Source organism: Anomalospiza imberbis, chromosome 4 (assembly GCF_031753505.1).
Source record: "Anomalospiza imberbis isolate Cuckoo-Finch-1a 21T00152 chromosome 4, ASM3175350v1, whole genome shotgun sequence".
NCBI classification, from domain to species: Eukaryota; Metazoa; Chordata; class Aves; order Passeriformes; family Viduidae; genus Anomalospiza; species Anomalospiza imberbis.
In genome coordinates, this window is record NC_089684.1 from 15,977,828 (window position 1) to 15,999,854 (window position 22,027).

General features: G+C 38.8%; 1 protein-coding gene, 1 long non-coding RNA gene and 1 other non-coding gene across 5 annotated transcripts in view; 2 read left to right on the forward strand and 1 right to left on the reverse strand.

The window, feature by feature from the left end:
- The window catches only part of MAP9 (microtubule associated protein 9), a 99,143-nt gene that overhangs the window by 47,975 nt on the left and 29,141 nt on the right, over window positions 1-22,027 (forward strand). The gene's annotated exons all lie outside the window — the stretch shown is intronic.
- On the forward strand, window positions 8,785-10,542 carry LOC137473361 (uncharacterized). Its single transcript, XR_010998718.1, has 3 exons — window positions 8,785-9,006; window positions 9,573-9,697; window positions 10,195-10,542. It is a non-coding gene; the product is annotated as an uncharacterized lncRNA (long non-coding RNA).
- On the reverse strand, window positions 15,500-15,620 carry LOC137473509 (U6atac minor spliceosomal RNA). The gene has a single exon (XR_010998860.1). It is a non-coding gene; the product is annotated as a U6atac minor spliceosomal RNA (small nuclear RNA).

Below are 22,027 nucleotides of genomic sequence, written 5' to 3' on the forward strand. Positions count from 1 at the left end.
GAGCCACAACATTTCCAGTGGGATTCTCCTCTTTCAGTGACACTTGAGCTTCCTTCTGAAGTGGCTTTGTAGTGTAGAGATAACCAGCTGGGTTGCAGTGGTCCCTCAACTAACCTCTGCCAATACAAGACAAATGCATGAGGAATGTAATTTGTTTTCTGCCCAGAAAAGTGAGTCTCAAAGCCAGAATCACCTCTGCAGGCTCACAAGAAAAGGCTGTCTTGTAAGCAGTCTTCCACCATCCCCATGCACACATTTGCCACCTTGCTTTGCTCACATCCTTCACTTTGCCCTCTCAAAAATTTTCTCTGTTTTCAGTAATTGTAACTAATGTTGTCTTCCTTCACTCACCTTCCTTTTTCTCATGGACTAAAGGGTTTTTTTCCTATGCTCTGCAGTCTTCTCTAACATCATCCCCTGGGCAGTGCTGTGTATAGATACAAGGGCAATCTCAATATCTGTTTGTCATGAAAACACTAAAGACCCATCTCTTCTGGTGGTACCATTATGTGTTGAGAGTGTAAATTTGTGAACCTTGTTTTTCCATCACAGACAGTATGTTTTTACCTTGCACTCTATTTGCTGCATACTTCACTGCACTGAATTTTTCCAAAGCTAATTAAATGTTGGAATGGAGGAGCCTTCATAACTTTTCTGAGAAAATCATTTAGTGGCTCCCTCCTGTGTCTGGCCAGAAAGACACTGAAGGAAGTTTTGCAAGGAGAAAATGTAGTAGACTTTCTGTGCATCACAGCATCTTTAACTAAAAGACATAGGATTTAAGATACACTGTAGCATTGTTTTGGGTTAGACTATATTTGTTTTTCTGAGGGAAAGAAAATAAATACATTTCTAGACGTTAATTCTAGACATGGGTTTTCCAGAGCTGTGTAGAAGTGCTGAGTGCTCTGAGTGTTCTCTCCCATCAGACACTGAGTTTCTGTTAAGCTGCCTTGAAAATGCTGTATGTTCAGCCTGTCTGCACTGAACAAGTTAGCCTAAAGTGCCTCCCTTTACCCTGGAGGTCAGAATAGACCAAAAAGAGTTTCTAAACAAGTTGATTTCACTAATTACTACAATAGTACTCTGGATGACAACAAGGTTTTTATTTTTTTATTATTTTTAAATTAAAAAAATATTATATATTTATTTTTATTTATTGCTTTTTATTTTGGAAAAACTTTGAGGCAGATAAATTTTCCCAACTTGGAATGCTTTTTGATATGTTTGACTTGAGGCATGTGATTTATTTACAAGTGAAGTAAGTCTTGGAACCATGGTATTCAGAAAAATTCCTTTCCTGAGGAGCAGTGCTTTCCTTATTTGTTTTGTAGAAAAATGAAATGTACCTTTACTTGTGGGAGATCATTGATTTTTCAGTGAGGAAACTCAAAGTGACTGTAATTCATCTAAGGCCACTTTGTGAAGAATACTGAAATTGACCAAGAAGAAAAATCCTTGAACAAGGATTGCTGACTAATGGTTTCACAGTGTGCTTACATGAAGTCTTGCTTCTGCACCTGCTGACATGAGGCTTCCCACTCTCAAGTGTGAGACACAACTATTCTGTATGGCAATCACCCAGTGGCTACTTAAGAACTTGCTTTTTCTTTCACTTGTGACCTCCCTGTTATTAAAATAGGAATTGAAAAACGAGGAGACATGCATAAATAAGTAAATAGCATGTCAAAGCTAAGCTTTGTGCACATTTGCTGAGTGTTAATGTAGCTAGGACCACCACAAGTGTCCTGCAAGTACATTATTTCTTTGCATTTGAGTTTGCACTCTGGCTTTCTTGCCTCCCAGAATCTGCAGGCTAGTTTGACAAGTGTGCAGAGCTCTGAACACAGCTGGTTGAAATCCCATTTTTCTTGCACTTCTTATTTAAGTAAGGAAATAACATGATATTTTGCTTTACCCAGCAATGGAGGAATCTCCCTGCCTTGAAGGAGATTTGCTAGGCTGTTACTTGCATGGAGTGATTACGTAAATGACTGTATCATCCTGCTTTGATACTTTATTGGTTCCAGGATAAATCTACTCTCTCTTCGTGCAGAACCTACCAGCAACGTTATGGTAGGCACTGAGCCCCATTTTTCTCTTCACTGAAGTGTGCAGTTACCCATGCATATCCAAGCATGCCCAAGAGTCTACAGTGGCAGGACTCAGAGACCAGTTGTTGGCTTGTATGATATCCTATTTCTGCAGGATCAAGCAGTATGAAGGTAGGGCAAGGTAATTTAAGGGTGCCTTTTGAAAGTAGCAAGGAGAATAATGTAATGTGCTTACTTTAGTGAAACTAATTTTGCAAAGCTTTTGAGAAGCAGTATGAAATGTAATTGTTTTAAAACACAGCTTTGGTCAGAGCATGGAAGCAGAATGATGGCTGGGCATCCAGCATATTATCTGAGAATAAACAAATTCATCAGGATAAGTTTTATTACTGTTCAAAGGTACTTGCCATTCAGAAAAAAACAAACCAATGCAACCAAAATTGTGTCTTTGTTGAATCAAGGTTGAACTTGATGTTGTTCTTATCTCCCCCTGGAAAGGAAAAATCTGTGAAATTATTTTCGTCAATTTGCTGAAGAGACTAGAGGTACTCTTTAAAGTAATCTGATACTATTGAGATAATCTTCATTACAATAGCTGATGTGGGAAGTCATTGTCCTGGATGTTATGGTCACATCTGTCAACCTTTCATGGATTTCTTCTGTTCAGGAGACTTCAAAGATAGTTAAACACAGCTTCTCACCTTCTGCCTCTGACACCTGCCACACAGCAATCAAACTCTAGTGAGAAGGCCCAATGGAAACTAAGTTGTTTGACTGAATCTTTTGAACTACTTTAATTCAAATGTGGAGTTTGTGTTTGCTGTAAAACGAATAGCTTTTTCTTTTGAAAAGAAATTTTCACTTGCAACTGTTTCTTTCAAGTATAAAAAGTTGACTCTAGATGTGATCTTCTGAGTAATAGTACTTGAAAAGCTACTGAGGCCTTTTTTCCCCCCATTTTTCTTCTGTGTGCTTAGAGACCAAAGCAAATTGACATAAATTTATTCACTGATTTTTTTTTCAGAGACCATTTGCAACTGAATACTATTCTTTCATTTTTGTACAATTATAGATGTTTTCAAGCACTAGAAAAGTCTGTAAAACTTTCTTCTTACCAATTATTTTTTTCCAAGACCTTGGCATATGCACACACATATATGGTCCAAATTCTGAAGGACTTCAAACTAAATTGTGCTTTCAGATCGTTTTAGTGAAGTGAACATTTTCATAAACACACTTTGACATTGACATGGCTCTAATCCAGATGCTAACACATTGTTAACATTAACAAGCCATAAGAAAAATGGTCATTTCAGAATATTTATGTATTAATGCCATAAAATATATTAATAGGCTTGGAGGCATTTTTATGTTCTGTACAGAAAAAGTCAATCCTTCACTATGTTCTTAGACCACTGAATTTTAAGTTTTATATTTAAGAGTAATCAATCTCAGCAAATTATGTTAACCACTTGGGAGTTTAGAATGATTCTATATTTTCCCCCCTTTTCAAGAATAGCATCTTTCAATGACTACTGAGGCACAGCTTAAGGAGTGAAGGAAACAAAGTCATTTCCTTCGATATATAATACAATTTGTGATAAGTCTTATTTATTCTTCAAATTTGCTTTAAATTAGTAAGCGATGTTCTTAATATATGGTATGGGGCATGTAAGAAAAATAGATTTATTTCTTCAGTGGGTGGCCCATACACAGAAGAAGTCTGCTTCTAGTACCGTTTTTTTTTACTTACTATGTCAGTTTAAGGGTCCTATGGAGATAGTTCCTCTTGCATTAGCACCTGACTTACAAGTAATCTGGCTGCCCATTTCCACGGGGAGCCAGAGCTGTGAGCTCCAAGAGCAGGAGACCGTTTCCTTCTCAGCCATTTGACTCAGAGAAGAGGCATTTTTCAATAGACTTAGAGTTCACAGTTCTGCCTGATAAAACATAGCTCTCAAGCCCAGCATTTCTCAACCTTTCAAAATCCAAAGGATGCCTTAGCGTTGAAACAATCAACAGACTGTATATCAAACACTGCTGCAGCAGCTTCCTTTAGTCAACTTCTGCAATCTTTGGCTACATTCAGGTGCTTTTCTGAATCACAGAATGTGGCAAACCCCCCCATTTTGAAGCCATCAGGAGCACAGAACCTGTTCTTTTTGTCATTCCTTCATACATTAGTAGATTTCTATTAATATTTTTGGAAAATCACATTGTTTCTGCACTTCAGGATCCAGCTGTTCCTGGACTTTTTATTAAAGTCTCTAAATAAGAATTTACTATTAGTATTGCTAGGAGCACTGCAAAAATGGTCTGTTTTGCTCCTTCAGCACCACTGTGAACTTTTAATATGTACTAATTTATTTATCTAGACCATGCTGCCTTCAGTGAGGAAAATTAATGGTGAGGTTTTAATTTGGCTGCATTTTCATATTATGAAGATGAAATGGGAATTAAAGGATATTACAGGAGGCTACAGAATAAGAGCACTGCTGGAATAAATAGCCCCCATTATAAGCCAAAGTCTACATGAATTTGAACCCTTACTTAGAGCTTCCTTAACGTGAGGATACCCATCACCTGGTTGTCTTGCAAACCTTCTGAAGAACAGAGGATGTGCATTAGGAACAGCATTGCCAGCAGATCAAGGGAGGTGATCCTGCCCCTCTTCTCAGCCCTACAACTCTTACTTTAAGACATGCTACTGTAGTAAGCATAAAGCTAGTTATGCTTTGTCTTTTGCATATAAAATAACTCAAGAAGGACAGGTCAAGTAAGGTTTCTATATTATTTATAATTTCATGGGACAGCTTTTGGCAAGACTCAAAAAGAATCACTTCAGATGAGCATATTTTTCATGATGAAAACAAGGCAATAAAGTGACTGGGCTAAATACATGATTGTCTCTCATCAATAAATAAAATTAAAGTGGAGAGAACATCTGTGACCACAGAAGAATTCAGATAATAGAAAATTTAACACATTTTACTTTTGAAGTCTCGTACTGCATCTAAAGAGATGTATCTTACTCTTCCAGTTGTCCTTTCTGTACTCATTTTACTATGAAAAATACATTGGATATTGCTTTTCTGTAGACAAAATGGTTATTATTCTGCTGAATGTTTGAATAATTCAAACTCTAAACCAGCTAGATTATGCATCTTGCCACAGAGATTTTATTTGAAAGCAGGCAATAGAAAAGCATCAGTTATTAAATATTTCACAACTGCTTTAGATCCAAAAAAAAGCTTACTTAGCAAAACAAGACATAAGTAGACTCTACTATTAAAACCTAGTTTAGCACAGCTTTGTCATCCCAGCTTTGAGAAGGACATTTTCATGGTAACCTAATCACTGGAAAGAAAAGGTGAGGGTGTGTGTTTAAGTATATTTTGGCCATCATAAATATCATGAGAGGATTTTGATAATCTGCTTTTGATATGAGAGTACAGTGTTGTGCTTATCCAATAATATTTTTTCTTAGGAATATTCCTATTACTAGCATTTTGAGTCATAGATCTAATAGCAGATTCCAAACTACCAGAAGAAAATATGAAGTGAAAGACTGGATTTTATAGCTTTACACATCCCACTATATTCTGTGTTCCTCTATTGTTAGAGTAATTCTGTTGAAGCATGTTGAGCATTCTGTTGGGAACCTCCACCAGATAATTCTAGAATTTATTTTAGCTGCCTAACTGCTTGTTTAGACAGTGTTTTTCCTATTGAAACTGTAGCTAGAGTGGAGAATTTTTGCTTCATTTTAAGACAGATTGTTTCACTGTTCCATTCCCTATTACTGATAAACCAAGCCAAAGTAAATGTAAAAAAAATCATAACTTTATAACAGACTTCACAATGACTGGAAAATTAGTTAAAACCATAAAATTCTATCAATTTAAGTATATTAATTAAAGTGATGATGAATTGTATTAGATAGAGTTAATTGGTAAACAGCTGAAGCTAACTTGGTTTATCTTCACACTGCATTAGTAGCATAAAATAACTATTGTCTAAATCTGAAAGAAAATTGTGATCCACCTAATGATTTTAAAATGTAATGTACTTTAAAAAAAAGTCCCAGTGTCTTTCTCACAGAGAGCTTCTGAGTTTCTGCAGATCAACAAACAAGATAATCTTTAGGAGAGAGGATATTTGAGTTATGTGTAGCAGGTTTAATTCTGTTACGGAGATAGAGATATTTTTAATATATGTATATACTCTGCAAGGATGATGGTGTACAGTGTGCCATCTGCTCATTTCTACTCTTTCCATATTTATCATCAGGAGACACTGAAGTTTTTCATTTTCCTCAGTGCCCTGCGTTTCTTATGTGTTTAAATTTTTTCCCCTAAGACTCAGGAAAAAAACCCACAGACAGAATGGAGTGGTCAGCAAATCCACACACTCAAGGGAACAAAACAGACCAAATATAACATTGGTTACTGCTTTCACACACCTGAAAAATCTGTCCAGAGGCAATGGCTGAGGATCCATATACACTTGTAAATGAAAGTGCTTCTTTGCATTAAGATAAGCCTTGTAAACCTGTTTCCTGAGAGTATTTGAGGCACAGTTGCATCCTTAACTCCTACAACTCAATACCATTTTTGATTCATTGTTTTTTCCAACTAAGAAATTTTCTTATGAACAGTGTTTGGGGTTTTAAGCATAAAATAAATTTTAAAGCAACAGTGTTATTTTATTCACATGCCTTTATTTTTGCTGAATGTCCCAGAGATCTCTGATACAATTTTTTAATGTGAATCCCTTAAGTGCTCCTGCTTAAGCAGCACAAAGCATTTGTCACCAGTTACATTTTTTTCAACAATGTCCTCTTTTTACTGTGCTCCTGTGTCAATACCCAAACCAGTCCCCTAAGTGTGTTCAGCCATGAGTTCCTTATGCTGTCTTTATGGTGTTTCCTGGTCAAGATCAACATATGTCTTATTCCAGAGGTCTGCTACTGAACTAACCGGATCCAAAGAAGAAAAGCAGGTGTGGAGATTTTGGGGGGGGTGGGGGGAGGGGGTGGGGGTTTGGTTGGTGGGGATTTTTGGGGTTGTTTGCTTATTTTTTCAAATTTGTGGACTGATTCATATTCTCTGGGCACCACTGCTTCTGAGGACTTCAGTAACTGAGGATTGGCCATTTTTTCACTTTTCTGTAATCTATGAAAAGCCTTTCCTTAGGTCTGTGGCCATTCACAGGCTGCATGAATACATTAACTTTCTCAACAGTCAGGTTCTTAGTTCCCATTCAACTTACAGTGAATCATCTCTGGGGATGAGCTGTTGCCTGCATTTCAAGTTTGTCCTTCACAAATTCTTCACCTTGAATTAATTACTTCCTTTTATAGAAAAAATAACAATTGGCATAATCAAGAAAAAAAAAATCACTAGAGTTAAAGAAAAAAATTACCTTGTTTTCTCATTTGCAGTCAGAGATGAAATCCTAGTAACTCTAAATGATTGTATGACCAAGGGATTGAACTAGAAGAGATTCTTCTAGAAATATCAATAGCTGAGAAAGGCAGAGAGTAGCAAGCTGTGAGGGAATAATGTGCTGATAATTTGTATTAACATTAAATGTGCCTCTAAATCTCACACAGTTACATAAAGCTGTGAATCTTTCAAGGCTTATGTATCATGATTGGCATAAATTATTAATCATCTTTGGAGAGAAAACAAATACCCAGAGGTGACAAAATCAACGTGTTAAAGCACAGTAATAAAGGGAATTGAAACACATAGGTTAACAAACAATTACAGCTAAAGTCTTATCAATTTGAATGTTTATGGCTAACAAACCACCCTCTCAACTAATGTACTTCTAATTTGTATCATTTTCTTGTAATTTAGTATGTGATATTTGAGATAATTGTACTAATTTTGCTAATTTTAAAAAGTAGCAAGTGGAGACCATGGCATGGGAAGCAATAGTGTCTGAATTAACCATAAAATGCATTGTTAACCAGTCTGAGATTTTTTTCACTGTCAAAAAGTAACGTTGCATCAGAACTAGCAATTAGAATGTCTCTGCACAAAGCTATCTGGGGCTGTGGCACCACAGTATTCTGACCACAGCTGACTGCAGTGCAGGCAGAAAATACCACAGCTGAAGAAATAATCTATAATGAAGGACTTGTTCCACAAACGAGTCATTTTCTCATTAGGGAACATGACAATCAAGATTCTTACTAGCTTAATCATCCAGGTTCACTGATGACAAATTCTTCCCTGCAATTTCTCATCCTTTAGAGTACTTGGATTGGTTATTGCTGTAGATCAGTTCTGTAAATTTAAACTCTTCAGCTACAAATGTTCACTTCTGGAGAAAGTCAAAAGTAGCTTTGAAAGTAGTGGTACACAAACTATGTACTTTCATTTTTCATGAACAGGGCACAATTAAAATTTAATTATTTTTATGTTAGTTGAAAGTTAGCAGAAATAAAAAAAAGCTGCTAGTTTGGATTTTAACGTAAACTGAAAAATAAATTTAGTCAACATTGCATCTTTATATTGCTATAACTCAGGCTGGTCCCATGATAATACTTGAATATTTCACAAGACTTCCTGTTTCTAGAAGTCACTAGTAAAGATCCAGGGCATATGCTGAACACAGCCTGATCTTCCTGGACAGCAAAAATATTATAGGCCATGCTGCCAGGAACAAGACTGGGGAAATGACCAATGCTGAAGAAAGAAACCAGCTCTGCTGTGGGGGATACCTAACCCTAGGTGGGTTCCTCTTGTCTGGCATCCCCAGAGCATGGAAATGGGGACAAGCACCCAGGCATGGGGTCACGGCTGGAGTCACAATGAGCATGGGCTGCTCATTGTGTTGAATCGTGGCTGGAGGCACCAGGGAAAGAGGAAAGGAGGCTAAATTCTGAGCATCCTGTCATTGGCTATGCAAGAAGAAGGGAAAACACAGTCAACTAGTAAAGGTCTCTGGTGAATTATCTTTGTCTTTCCAGAAATTGGTACTTTGGCATAATATTGCACGAGGATTTATGTGTGTGCCAGCTCACATCAGGCCCTGCTGGAGCCTAAATACACTACAGAGCTGCTGACCTTTCTTTTCTCTTCTTGGTGTATAAGCCTGATGTAGAGATGTCCTTTTGCTTTGCTTTGTCCTATACACATCTCATTCTTCTCTCCCTGAATACCATGGATAATGTAGAATAACTCCATGCCACAAGATGCGAAATAGTGATAATGCAACACAGTGGCTAAAAATCACTTGAAGACGGACAATCAGCTGCCATCACCAAATTGTCCTGAACTGCAGTTTAAATTTAGTCTGAATGTCAGAAAAGATGGATTCTTTAAAGACTGAGGGGAAGCTACAGCTTTGCCATTTGTTTCAGTCTGAGTATTACCCTGGAGCAAGTGGGGAAACTGGCTGCAATTGGAGCTACTGTTCTTTCATTGATTACTTTCTGTAAGTGCATACTGCAGAGGGGAAGGCAAGAAGAATAAATTGAATATATTGGTTTTTTACCAAAATTAGGGCTTGATTAGTCTATCCTGGTTGCACACCTCACATGCTGGATAGACCCACTCTTCTTGGTCTGACATCTCTGGTCAGAGGCACCTCAGCAATAGTGGCTTCTTCCCTTTGCTTCTTGAAGAACAGTGAGTGGGATGTTAGAAAAATAGCTCATGAGGGAAGAGGACTGCTGCTACTCCAAGGCTGGTATATAGATCATTTAGATTGGAAAAGACCTTTAAGGTCATGAAGTCAAATAATCTGTAATATGTCTGAGGTTAGACCTCTGTGCCATTTCACAAGGACTTGGCATAGGTTTACTCCCTACCAGCGTCACTCTCTGTACCCTGGTCAAAAAACCCAAGGGGTCCAGGCCAACAGACACTTTTGTTTCCTCCTCATCTGCTTAGACACCACAGGCTATGTCTGATCTACCTGTGATGAAAGGGAAAGAGCCTTGCATACATTTTGTCCGCTGAGCAATTAAGAGCTGAGCAGCAAGTTAGCTTCAGACAAATAAAGGAAAGAAATAATCTCTTGCTTGTGTCCTGACTGACCATCTGGCAGCGTGTCACTCCCCAGGCAGCCTGCTGACAGCCCAGCACACAGCAGCCTCATTTTCTGAGTGATTCTTTTTTGTTAGAAAAAGGAAAGCAGCTTTTGAAGGCTCCTTGTTGGGCTCACAGCTGGATTTGGGAGCCAGACAAGAAGTTACCTGGGAAGCCTTTGACATGGCCTCACTTAATAGGACAGTTCACATCCCAGACAGCAACATAAGGAAGGAACAGCAGTATTCCCATGGTGCCATACCTCTGGCCACTCTTGAGATGTGTGCCCTCAGTCTGACACAGGGTAGGAATAAACCACGAGCCCTGCGGCCCGTGCTGGAGCTGGGCACCATGGGCTCTCCTTACCCTGGCCCACGCCTTCTCTGGGAAATGTTCTTGAGGAAAATAAAGATTGGGACCAAAATAAAGAAGCATGAATGTAGCAATGACTATATGAAGTAATAATGAGTAATTTCATGTTTGTATTCACAAGGATCAGTTAAAGAATGTAATTATTTGATGTAAATGATGACTATTCTTATTAATAATGTTTCTGTTATCACTCCCTAACAATAATATATGCTATTTGAGTTCCCTTTCTTATCATTATGGAAGAGGGGTTCCCTTTTTTAATTTCCTTTTTTACCCCTAATTTTCCTTCACAAGAGAATAAAAACCTTCCTGAAATCTGATAGCTCTGCTGTTCTGGACTAGAGCAGACAGCCAGTTCTGTTTCCTTGCCAGTTAGTGATTTTCTCATGCTGACAGATGTGCGAGACAGTGATAGATCAGATTAATTCTAATTTCTGAAGTGAGCCGACATTTGAACCCCGCTAATTTAAAGTGTTCTTTCTGTGTTTAGTCTGCTCAGGCAATTTAACTGCAAATCTTTCTCTCAGTGCTGTCCTTTCAGCTCCTACGGTTGGGTACACGGAGCCAGCACTAACCGCTCGCTGATTACGGCAAACAGATGCAAGCAAATCGGAAGCTCACATGCATGCAATCCCCTGCATCAATTGCCTGTTCTGCTTTAGCACAGCTTTGTAGGACAACTCAGCTTGGCCCTCACTAGGGGATGGCTCCTCCTCACCTGGTCACCCAGGAGCCTGAGGGACATCACTTTGGGAAGGGTGGTGGAGAGTACGAGTTTTAGCCATCTCACAAGGCAGTTCTCTGTTTAATCCTATTATTTTCTTGCTTCCCATGACTCACCAGCCTCACAATGTGATTTGAATCAGCCTAGCATAAATATTTTTTTAAAACACTCATTTGTCTTTGTTTCCACAGATGTCCTTTCCAAAGCTGCTTTCATTTCTCTCAATTCCTGTCTTTGCTATTTCATCATGAATACACTTGCAGGCTTCTTCCAAGGATATCCAAAGGTGTCTGCATCAGAATATGTCTCTTTTTCTGAAGAGGCTCTACAATTTTCCTTGTAAATAATGAAAGCCCAAGATTGTTTTCAGTGAAAATTTAATTTTTTTCTTTTAATAGAAAACAACCTCAGCCTATAAAAATTGCTTTAATCAAAATCTCAATGTTTCACTGAAAATGTCTTGATGTAACATATTTGAAAAGTAAACATAGACAGGAAGAGAATGCTTTTTCTGTTGACAACATTGGTTTACCATTTATAGCCTCTTGAAATTCTTTACACTCTAAATTTACACAATGTGAAATTATTGTCAATTATGCTAATATTTTTAATCCGCATTCTTAATATTGACAATACTCTAATCTTTCAGACACTCAATTGTTTTCACATTTTATCTTCCTTCCAGCTTGATAAGCAATGAATCTCTTTCCACACTTTCTTTACTTTTGGTCTTGCCCCTATCAAGCATCTACTCTTAACACAGTTTTATTCTAGTCTTGCTTCTGTCTAATAAATGCATTTCTACTGTATCCAGCTCTTGTCATCCTTTTGCTTTACTCTTATCTGAATCTTGCAGGAAAATGGAAAGTCTTCCTACAGGTCTTCAAAGTAAAACCAGACAACTTTTCCAGTTATTCCATATTCTGGTAGAATTCCATATTTCTGATACTGAAATAAGGTTAGGAGACTACCATTACATATTACTGGAACAATGAAAAACCAAAATGCCACAGAAAGATAGTTACTAATTTTTATTTTTAAAAAGTCATTTTTGATGTTTTAGAAAGTTTTGCCATTTTCTTTTGAGAACTTGGAAAGGTTTCAGAAGTCTTTGTAAAAGAAACTTTTTTTGACTTCCTCAGAAGTTTTCTCTTGTCAGTGGCACTTTCTGCTCAGCCACAGCTCTGGCTGTCTGCATTGTTACCTCCCCTGATGTTTCTGTGGACACATGTGCCTGTCACAGGCTGTATCCGAGTCCTTAAGTCCTTCTGCAGCTGCAGTCACAGCTCTGTGCAAGGAATTCACCTTTCAATGGATTTACAATCTGTCATTTTAAACAGTCCTAGACATTCTATGCCTTCAATCCAGTTTCATTTATAGCTATTGGTAACTTTGATATTTTAATCAAATTTTTTTTCCATTGTATTTTGATTTTATTATCTGAGACTGAAGAATGCTGCTCTCTCTGTTAATAGTGGATCTTTGGGTAATTTTAGCAGCTCTTTGGACAGCATTTTGAAACTGTGTGATCTCATGTATTAGATTATAAAAAATTAAAATTAAATTTTGCCAAAAATTCTAATTAAAAATATGTGTAAATGAATACAACTTTGTTTCTAAAGAAGCACCATTTAAATGAGTGTTTTTCCTATCAGAAGCATATAGCATATTGTTTACTACTTTGGAGAAATGGTACCAGTACGTGGCAGGTAATAAACAGAAACATTTACCTTAATAACAAAATCTCTTTTGCATAAATTGCATACATTTATTTTTCGCTTTTGCCAGGACACCCTGGCAAAATTTAACCTTTTTCAAGCTTTGAAAAGAATGTGTCTAATTTCTGCCTCACAATACTTCCTCACTATAAATACAGTGTCATTCTTGAGCAGCATTGTGTACTGAATCTGTAATGTCTTACAAAAGAATTGTTTCAACTCAGTGACTAAATGAAAATCACTTGGGAGTAATTCCAAACCTGATTTTTTTTCATCATTTAACTTGCTCAGTGTTGTGAATTTTCCCCCTTTTCCATACACAGATATTTAATTATTTACTCCACAAAACAAACAAAAAAAAAAACAAAAAAAAAAAAAAAAAAAAAAAAAAAAAAAAAGGAAGGAAAGCTCCCCATCACATGGGATCAAACATTTGTAAATATTGAATAAGTGGATAATAAAGCATGCTAGACAAGACCACGATCATATGATGTAACAGTAGTGTTTAATAAGTCCTTTCAAGAAGTGTTTGCTTCATTGTCTTTGTCGCTGACTCGTTACTTCAAGTTTCTTACTGTTTCTGAGAACAGAAAGTCCATGGGGAGCTACACTGCCTTCTGTACAATTTGAACTGATTTGTCCTTTTGCAGCAGAAGATGGTGACTGTTTTCATTTTTCTACATAAAAATTTTGCTAAGCATCTTTAACAGAAGGAAAGTGTCTCTAATGCACTTCATGGGGTTGTTTTACTCCTAACAGGCAGGACTGCAGATAGGTAGGAAGCCCTGTGTGACTTCCGATCTAACAGTGCCAGGGTCTTTATCACAGGTAACAGATCTTCCAGACACTGGGCAGAGAAGTCAGAAATTCAACATGAACTATGCCTGTAACACAAAGCCAGACCATCCCCATACTGAATAAGGTGTATGTCAGTGCACTTTATTGAGTGCTTAAGAAAGGACAGCTCTGTCCTCCCTCACTGTTGTCTTCTTCTGCTCCTTTTTTGCTCAGAATATATGTGGCACTGGAATATTTCAGATAATTTTCCTAGTCTGGTTCAATACACACTGTCAAAGAAGGATTGGAGGGCCTGGGGTACAAACTGTGCTTCAGTGTGCTTTTGAAACAGTTTGGCTGTGCTCTGCTCTTGAATCATGATGAACTCTATAAGTCAGGTCAGTCCTTAAAGAATTAGTAAATGAGTGAAGTGTTACATACAGGAGGAGTGAAAGAGGCTCCTGATGAAATATGAGGACATAGATTGCTCATCTGTACTGTATATTGTACACTTGTTAGTATATTTATATATTTTTAAAAAACCAAAAAAAACTAGATGTCTGAGAATAGTCAGCTTTAGAAAAACTGATGACTGAAGCAGAGAAAGCATTAGCTTTCTCATTAAATGCTAGTTACTGACAACACTTGACTGACCTATATACCACTTAAACAAGAAAAAGGTATTTCTGGAGTACCTGGGGAAATTAGCTGTGGCTAAATTTTCTTTAGATTTTAGAAATGATGTTAATCATTTTATGCCTACAAGTTTCATAATGTGGTTTGAGCTAGGCAGCTGTTGCTTATGCTGCTTGTCTCATGCAATGCAGCAGAGCTGCGTGAGAATGAGAATGAGAGCTTCAGGATCCAGCCACAGCGTAGCAGAATATTAATGAGCTAGCTAGCATCCTGTTTGGTACACATGGAAAGTGAATAAACCCCCAAAACGATCTGAAATATTGAAAGAGCCCATGCTGTGGTACAGAGCCCAGCACTGAGGGAGAAGGAACCTTAATCTGTATGGCCTTCCCACTGCTGCTGCACACCAAACTCCCATGTGCACTCCATAGGGAGACTTCAGAAGTGATGCATGGATGCAGGGCCTCTGTGCTCACCAGAAGCCCTTTTGGCACCTTCATCCTGCTCTTTGAGCCCAGCCCTGGCCAGGAATACCTGCTGCTTTCCTTCCCAGAGCATGGACTCAGAGCCAGGCAGGGGAGTGCGGGCCAATGGGGCACAGCTCTGTTTTCCATTGTGGGAAGGAAGGTAAAACCTGCAAGAAGAAGGCAGAAAGGAATTTCACCACATCACATCTGAAACTTAAATTGTACCTGTATTGTGAAGAAGCCCTGAGTCAGTTCTGACTGCACACCTGACAGCAGCATTTTGAAGTCTTCTGTAACCTACAGTAAGGGGTTCTGTGCATTTGTGCCCATACCTGAAGTGCTGGAATAGACATGTTCATGCAATTCAATAGCCCAAAATATTTTTGAACAACCACCAGTGAATTTCGACAGGCAGTAACTTTAAATACTAGCCTTTTGCCTTGTCACAGAATCACAGAATATTCTGAGATGGAAAAGACCCACAAGGATCATTGATTCCAACTCCTGGCCCGGCACAGGACACTTCAAGAGTCACACCAGGTGCCTGAGAGCGTTGTCCAAACGCTTCTTGAACTCTCTCAGGCTTGGTGCTGTGACCACTTCCATGGGGAGCTGTTCCAGTGCCCAACCACCCTTGGGGTGAAAAACCTTTTCCTAATATCCAACCTAAACCTCCCCTGACGCAGCTTCATGCTGTTCCTTTGGGTTAAACATGGTTAGATGCCACAAAGTAGGTGGCAGTGCCTTAACTGTATGCATTTTGGACAGGCCACAAGGGCCTCTTCCATCCTTTTCAAGGGGAGTGCTGATCTTCTTTCATTCAACTCTCAAAAAAGGTCATAATTTAGAATTACCGAACGTCCATAATTTATAAGACCAGACATCCAAGGAAATAAACATTGTCTTGCTTCAACCACCTACTTCAAACCTGTCATATGACTCCTTGAGGTTTGAGTGGATGTGCACGCATCCTATGCCTTCACTTCTGCAAACAAAAGTCCTACTGAAGGACATAGAGAAACCTGGATTATGAAAAATGGCATAAAATCAGTAGCGTGTAGCATCAGTCTGACTGACACGTGCCTACTGTCACTGCTCTTCCTGATCCTGGGGGTGCAGAAAACAGGTTCTGTTTTCAGCCATCTCTTGATGTCAGCCTAACATCCTTCAAAAGTACTACAAGCATATTCACAACAACACTATTAAATACAGACAGCAGAGGAATTTTGGAAGCAGCAGATTTGGAAGCAGCAGTATTTCCCTGTTATATTCTTGTGTCTCAGATAATGAGATGCATGGTGCCTGCCTGTTGCTGATAGCTGGGCTATTGCTTGCTTTTTATAAGAAATGATTTGCTGATGAAAAGCCAATCAGCAAAATACTGAATGTATTACTATGTAATTTCATGTGAAAAGAGATAAAAACAGCCTGTATCCTTGGGTAATAACTAAATATTGATTTCCTAGTAGTTGTTTTATCTTCACCCAAATAATCATTTATTAATAGAGACAGTTCTGCCTCTAGTTTAAATAGGATTTGCTGAAGTTTAAGTCCCTATTTCTCTTACAGTGCAGCTTTAGGTAAGCAAATGGTTAGTAGATCTTTTAATCAGTGGGCACAAGGCAAAGGTATTCCAGACTCTTATGGTGAAGGTCATGAGCTTCATTTTTTGAGGGAGACAGAAAAAAACAATGACAATATGCAGATGCAAAGAAACCCAAGAAACATTAGTCCTTCATGCAACATATATTTAAACCTTGAAATCCTTGGCTATGGAGTATTAAGTGCTTGAATAAGCAAAAAAAGCAAGACAGGTTTGCTTGGACAAGTTGGCATTGAAATATAATAATTTTGTAGCATTCAAGGATTTATTTAATATAGATTACCAGTGTGCAGTGTGTGTATCTCTCCAGAAAACAGGATGTACTGGGGTGAGTTGTCATGATATGCCTGCTCTGTCACTATTCTTTCCTCATCAATTATTCACTTCTTCTGTCCTTCTGGGGTTAGACAGACCTTTGATTCAATCTTGTCTACTCATTCTGATGCTCTAAAAAATAAACTCCTACATTCTTTAAGTAATTTTCAGTTTGACCTTCTATACACAAAAGGTAAAACCTCTGATATAGGAAAGATAATTGAAGAAAGAGCTTGTCTTGTTACCTTGCTTGTGTCCCAGCTGGTGAATAAAAATAAGTTATATTGAGTCCACATTCAGAGTACACATTTCTGAGTCAGCTATGAGGGAAAGTGAATGAATTGGAGTATATGGCACCAAGAAAAAAAGAACAGTAAAGCAGAGAATCTAGGTTCATCTATCTCTTACAAATCAATCAATCAATAAGTAAATTTCATTTTTTAACTCTCTTGGCTGTTTCAAAATGAAATTGGAGATTTTTGTCTCTCAGATTTTAAGGAAAGGCAGTATGCACTATTATTTGACCTCTTATAACATGTAAAATTGCTGCCTATCATGGCAAAGAAGAAAATTATGAAAGAAAATTAAGTGCTCTTGTTAGCAAATACACTTAAAGTAAAATCTTAAAATATTCCTTGCTAATGAAAACCATCAAGAAATCCCTCCTAGCTACATTAAAATGTAAAAATTTTATTGGAAATAGGTATTTCTCATAAGAACAGGCAAGAGGGTTTGGTATTCTGTAGCCATTTTATTACCTCGACAATCACCAGCTCAGTTAACTCTCTCATCTCCTGCAGTAAAAGTACCTCAGGGCTGCCAAGGCTTGAAGACCACAGAAATTAGTGTCTGCATATATAAGATTCTAAATTATCATGAAAACCCAACAAAAAGATGTTTTGAAATCATGTCACAATATGGAAAGTAGCTCCCAGAATTATGCTTTTCATTATGGTAACTTTTGCGATGGATACCTTTCCAGCTTGTTCCCAAATCTGTCTGGAGAATGGCTATAAATGGATGTCCAGCCAATCATGTAATGTCTCACTAAGAGAACCAAACATGTTAACCTTTGGGCATGATGGGTGTTTGTGATGATTCTGTGACAAGTCTGAATCAGGCAGATGAAGCACTGTCATTCATATGTGATATGTCTCTCTGGAAGATCACAGGGTCAGAAGAATGGGTAAGGCTGGAAAGGACCACAGTGGGTCACCACCTCCCTGATCAAGCAGGGCCATCCCAGAGCACATGGCACAGGGTTGTGTCCAGAGGGTTCTTGAGTATCTTCAGTGAGGGAGACTCCACAACCTCTCTGGGCAACCTGTTACACTGCTCGGTCACCTGCACAGTAAAGAAGTTCTTGACCATGTTCAGATGGTCCAGTGCATCAGCTTCTGCCCACTGCCTCTTGTCCTGTTGCTTGGCACCACTGGGAAGAGCTTAGATCTCTAACAGCCTCCTGATAGACAAGGATGAGGTCCTTTCCCAGTCTTCTCGAAACTGAACAGGCCCAGCTCCCTCAGCCCTTCCTCATAAAAGAGATGCACCAGTCTATGCTCCAATCCCTTCATCATCTTTGCTCCCCTCCAGTGGGCCTGCTCCATGGCTTCATTGTCTCCCTTGAACTAGACACCACTCCAGATGTGGCCTCACCAGGGCTGAGCAGAAGGGGCAGATCACCTCCTCTGCCACGCTGGCATTGTTCTTCCTGATGCACCCCAGGGTACCATTGGCCTTCTTGCCCACAAGAGAACATTGCTGGTCCACTGTCCCCAGAGCTGCTTTCCAGCAGGGTGGCCCCCAGTCCATACTGGTGCAGGGGGTTATTCTTGCCCAAGTGCAGGACCCTGCCCAGGTGAAGGAGCCCCTGCATGTGTCCTGGTTGAACTTCAGATGGTTCATCTCTTTCCATCTCTCCACACTGTCCAGGTCCTTCTGAAGGGCCACACAGCAGTCACAGTAGTGATAAAACCCACAAAATTTGAGGCAGAAGGGATGCCATCCTGGAAGAGATACTTTCTTCTCCTTTTTGGCACATTTAAATTCCAAGTCTTATTTCCATTTGTCTTATTTTTACAGGAATGTGTGGTGTAAAACACACTCATTGGGCTAACTGCTGCTCCTCTGCACTGTTACAGAACCAGAATAATTTCAGGAGAATTAAGTGAAAGCACCATATTGCCCAAAATAAGTGTGTGCAAAAGCACTCACAAATCAACCAGGCTGTAGTTTTACAGAAAACTGTTACAATAAAAGGAATAATTCAATTTCAGCAAATATTTTGATAATGTCTGCATGTGGAATAATGAAAGAAACCCAAACAATACAGTCTGCTCCTTACTAGAGTCAATGAATACTACTGAATTACAAAGAGAAGAATTCACACCTACAGGTGTTTTCTTCATGCTTTTTTGTTTATTTTTTCATCTGGTAAACTCTTACTGATCTTGTACTGCTGTTGACTCATAGTCTGTATGCTTGTCTGAAAAAATATCTCGATGTCTCTATTTCACTTGTGCCTGTACCTCTTACAGTTTCCACAGGATCTTATGGTTCTGAAGCTGTCTGCTTACTTTCTGCCAGTTCCAATGATAAAGAGCCCCAGGTCATGGAAAAAAAGCAGCACTTCATGAACATTTTGCTGCTGTTCTTTCTTTCAGAGAAAGAAGAAAAAAAAATGCAAGAAAAAAAGCTTTACCTAAGTTTGACTATTTTCTCTCTGTTTCTATGGGAACAAGAACAGATGAAGGAGCAACTGGCAGCCATCAGCTGGATTGCTGAAACTCAAGCCAAGGAAAGTGGCTGCTGATGAGGAGCTTCAGGCTTCATTTGGACTGTCCACTGGGTTGCTAAATTTGAAATGGTTTCATCTTGTAGTGTGGAGAAACAGGGAATTGAATCAGGTTTAAAACCAGTGAAAATAGTTTTTCCCTGGGATCTCTTCAAATCTTGTGATTTCTAGGACAAAGTGAGAATAAAATATTTGTTTTTACTAAAAGAAAGAACACAAAGACTAGTAAACATTCTTGCTCAGGTGATTAAATGCCCTTGAACATTTTTGAATTTTCATAACAATACCTAAAAAGTGTGGAGATCAGTAGATATCACCATTATCATAGATTGTCAACTCAAAGACTTAGCTGAGTGAAGAGTACCTAACAGATATGGGGTTAACAGGCCTAAGAGAAAGCTCTTTTTATTACCCATCCCTGACCACAGCTCTAATCCCTGACTCTGTTACCATTTCACAAACTGTTCTTTTATAAAATTCAATCTCCTGGCTCTAAGACCTCAGCTTCTCCTTTCTATCCCCATACTGTGTAATTTTGACCTCTCTTGCAATAAAATCCCCCACCCTCTTGTTATCCCATCTTCAGTCATCTCCATTTCAATCTCCTACCCAAGTTACTCACCAGTTACTCCCACCAGTTACTCACCAGCCTTCTTCCCCTGTGCCCATTGCTGCTGGCAACAGCTATGACCACAGCCCTGGCTTCTCTGACTTGCAGAGCCCCTTTCTCCTGTGTTTCATGTGGGAGGGGGTTTCACATGGAGGACACAAGTTGCATTTACCAATAACCCATCCAAACAAATTTCCAAAGAGATAAAAGTAGGGCATATGAAAAAAATTATTCATAGTGCTAACATAGTGGATTTCATTTTCTTGCCTCTATCTGAAATGGAGCGTGCGAAAGGGAGAGTTCTTCAGGCTGGTGCCACAATGGGATATAAATGCTCTGAGTATTACTATGTGCAGTGGAGCTACACTGACCTAATTTATGGCAGCTGAGAATCTGGTCACCAGCTTACATGCCTACTGTTCTGTTTATGCTTTGCTTTGGAAAACACCGGATGGAAGCATTTAGCTACATTTTGCAGTGGCAAAAAAAAAAGTGTGTAATACAAATTTCTGCATGAAAAACACTTTTTCTTCTTTTCCAATGGCTCACTCCATCATTTCCAGATATATTTGCCAACATCTGACTTTTTTCTCTCCTTTTAAAATATTGTTCTACTCAAATCAAGCATCACTCAGGTAAAAAAGAAAATGAGAAGAAAAAGGATAGACAAGTCTCAGTGTTAGGCAATTAATAACTTTGTATAAAACACAGCAAATAACTGAGGTTAAAATAAGACATCATGCTTGTCTTTTGTTTGTTTCCATGACAAAGAATATTTTGATCTGGTATAATTTTACAGAGTTCAGTAGAGTTCCTAAGTATGGATTTACAAACCAGTCATGACCTCAAGTGGCACACTGTTCATCTGAATAAAATACCTCCCAGCATACATTAGGACCGAAGTACTCCTGAGCTGCTAGGTGCCACAGTGTTCAGATCCAGCAGGGTCTGCATTAGCATTATAAGCAATGGGAACACATTTGTGCCTTAATAGCCTACATCTCCCTTTAACGAGTCTGCAGTCACAATATAAAAATATAGTAGGAACACTGACTAGGACCATACTTCTGTAATGAACTGTTTTAAAAATCAATTAAGCTCTGTGTGTTAATAGAAAATGAAAATCCAATGAATTGTTGAACTCTAATAGGCAATTCTCCCTGTGTAGATTTTGTCCTTCTCTAAAGCTGAAAGCAGAAACTAGGCTGCTTTTTTGTGTTCAGGGTTGGCTTTCACCTCTTTCCACCTGAAAAGTGTCTAGTGAGAAACTGAAATCTCCATCAGGCAAAGGTTCTCAGCAGCCTCTGAGAGGATAAGACTAAATGTGCCTGTATATGACTTTCAGACATAAAAAAACTCACAAACTCCAATTTCAAACACTGAGGTAGGTAGTAAGGAAGGATGAGAATGGTCTTGGTTACACACTCAAGCCACCAAAATTATTGCTGAATGTTAAAACCTGACCTCCTGACAGCCAGGAGGGAAGTATCCAGTAGTGATCAGTGAAGTGCCCCAGGAAATGGGGTAGACCAAAAAACCTGGCTACATGAGGGGCCTTCCCACATTTTCAGGAGGGTTATTGAACAGGGGCAATAGACAAATACATGGTCTCTAAAACACTCGTGGAGATACAGAAAGTAGGACCCATTTTTTCCAAGTAACATTGGTAAAAGCCACTCTACATTGACATCCTAAGGTGTAGGCTCAACTTAAGGAAAGAAGCGTGGCAAGATGTGCAAAGTACATGTTTTCCATTGGCTTTGCTAGACATTAGTCTTAGGAAGACCTCCAGATGGACAGAGCTCTTGAGGGCCTGATTATTCAGACTTGGTGCATCCTTATGGGTGAACCAGGACTTTAGCAAGGACAGTAAAGTGTCTGCAAGCTTTCCACCCTGAGAGCATTCCAGCCT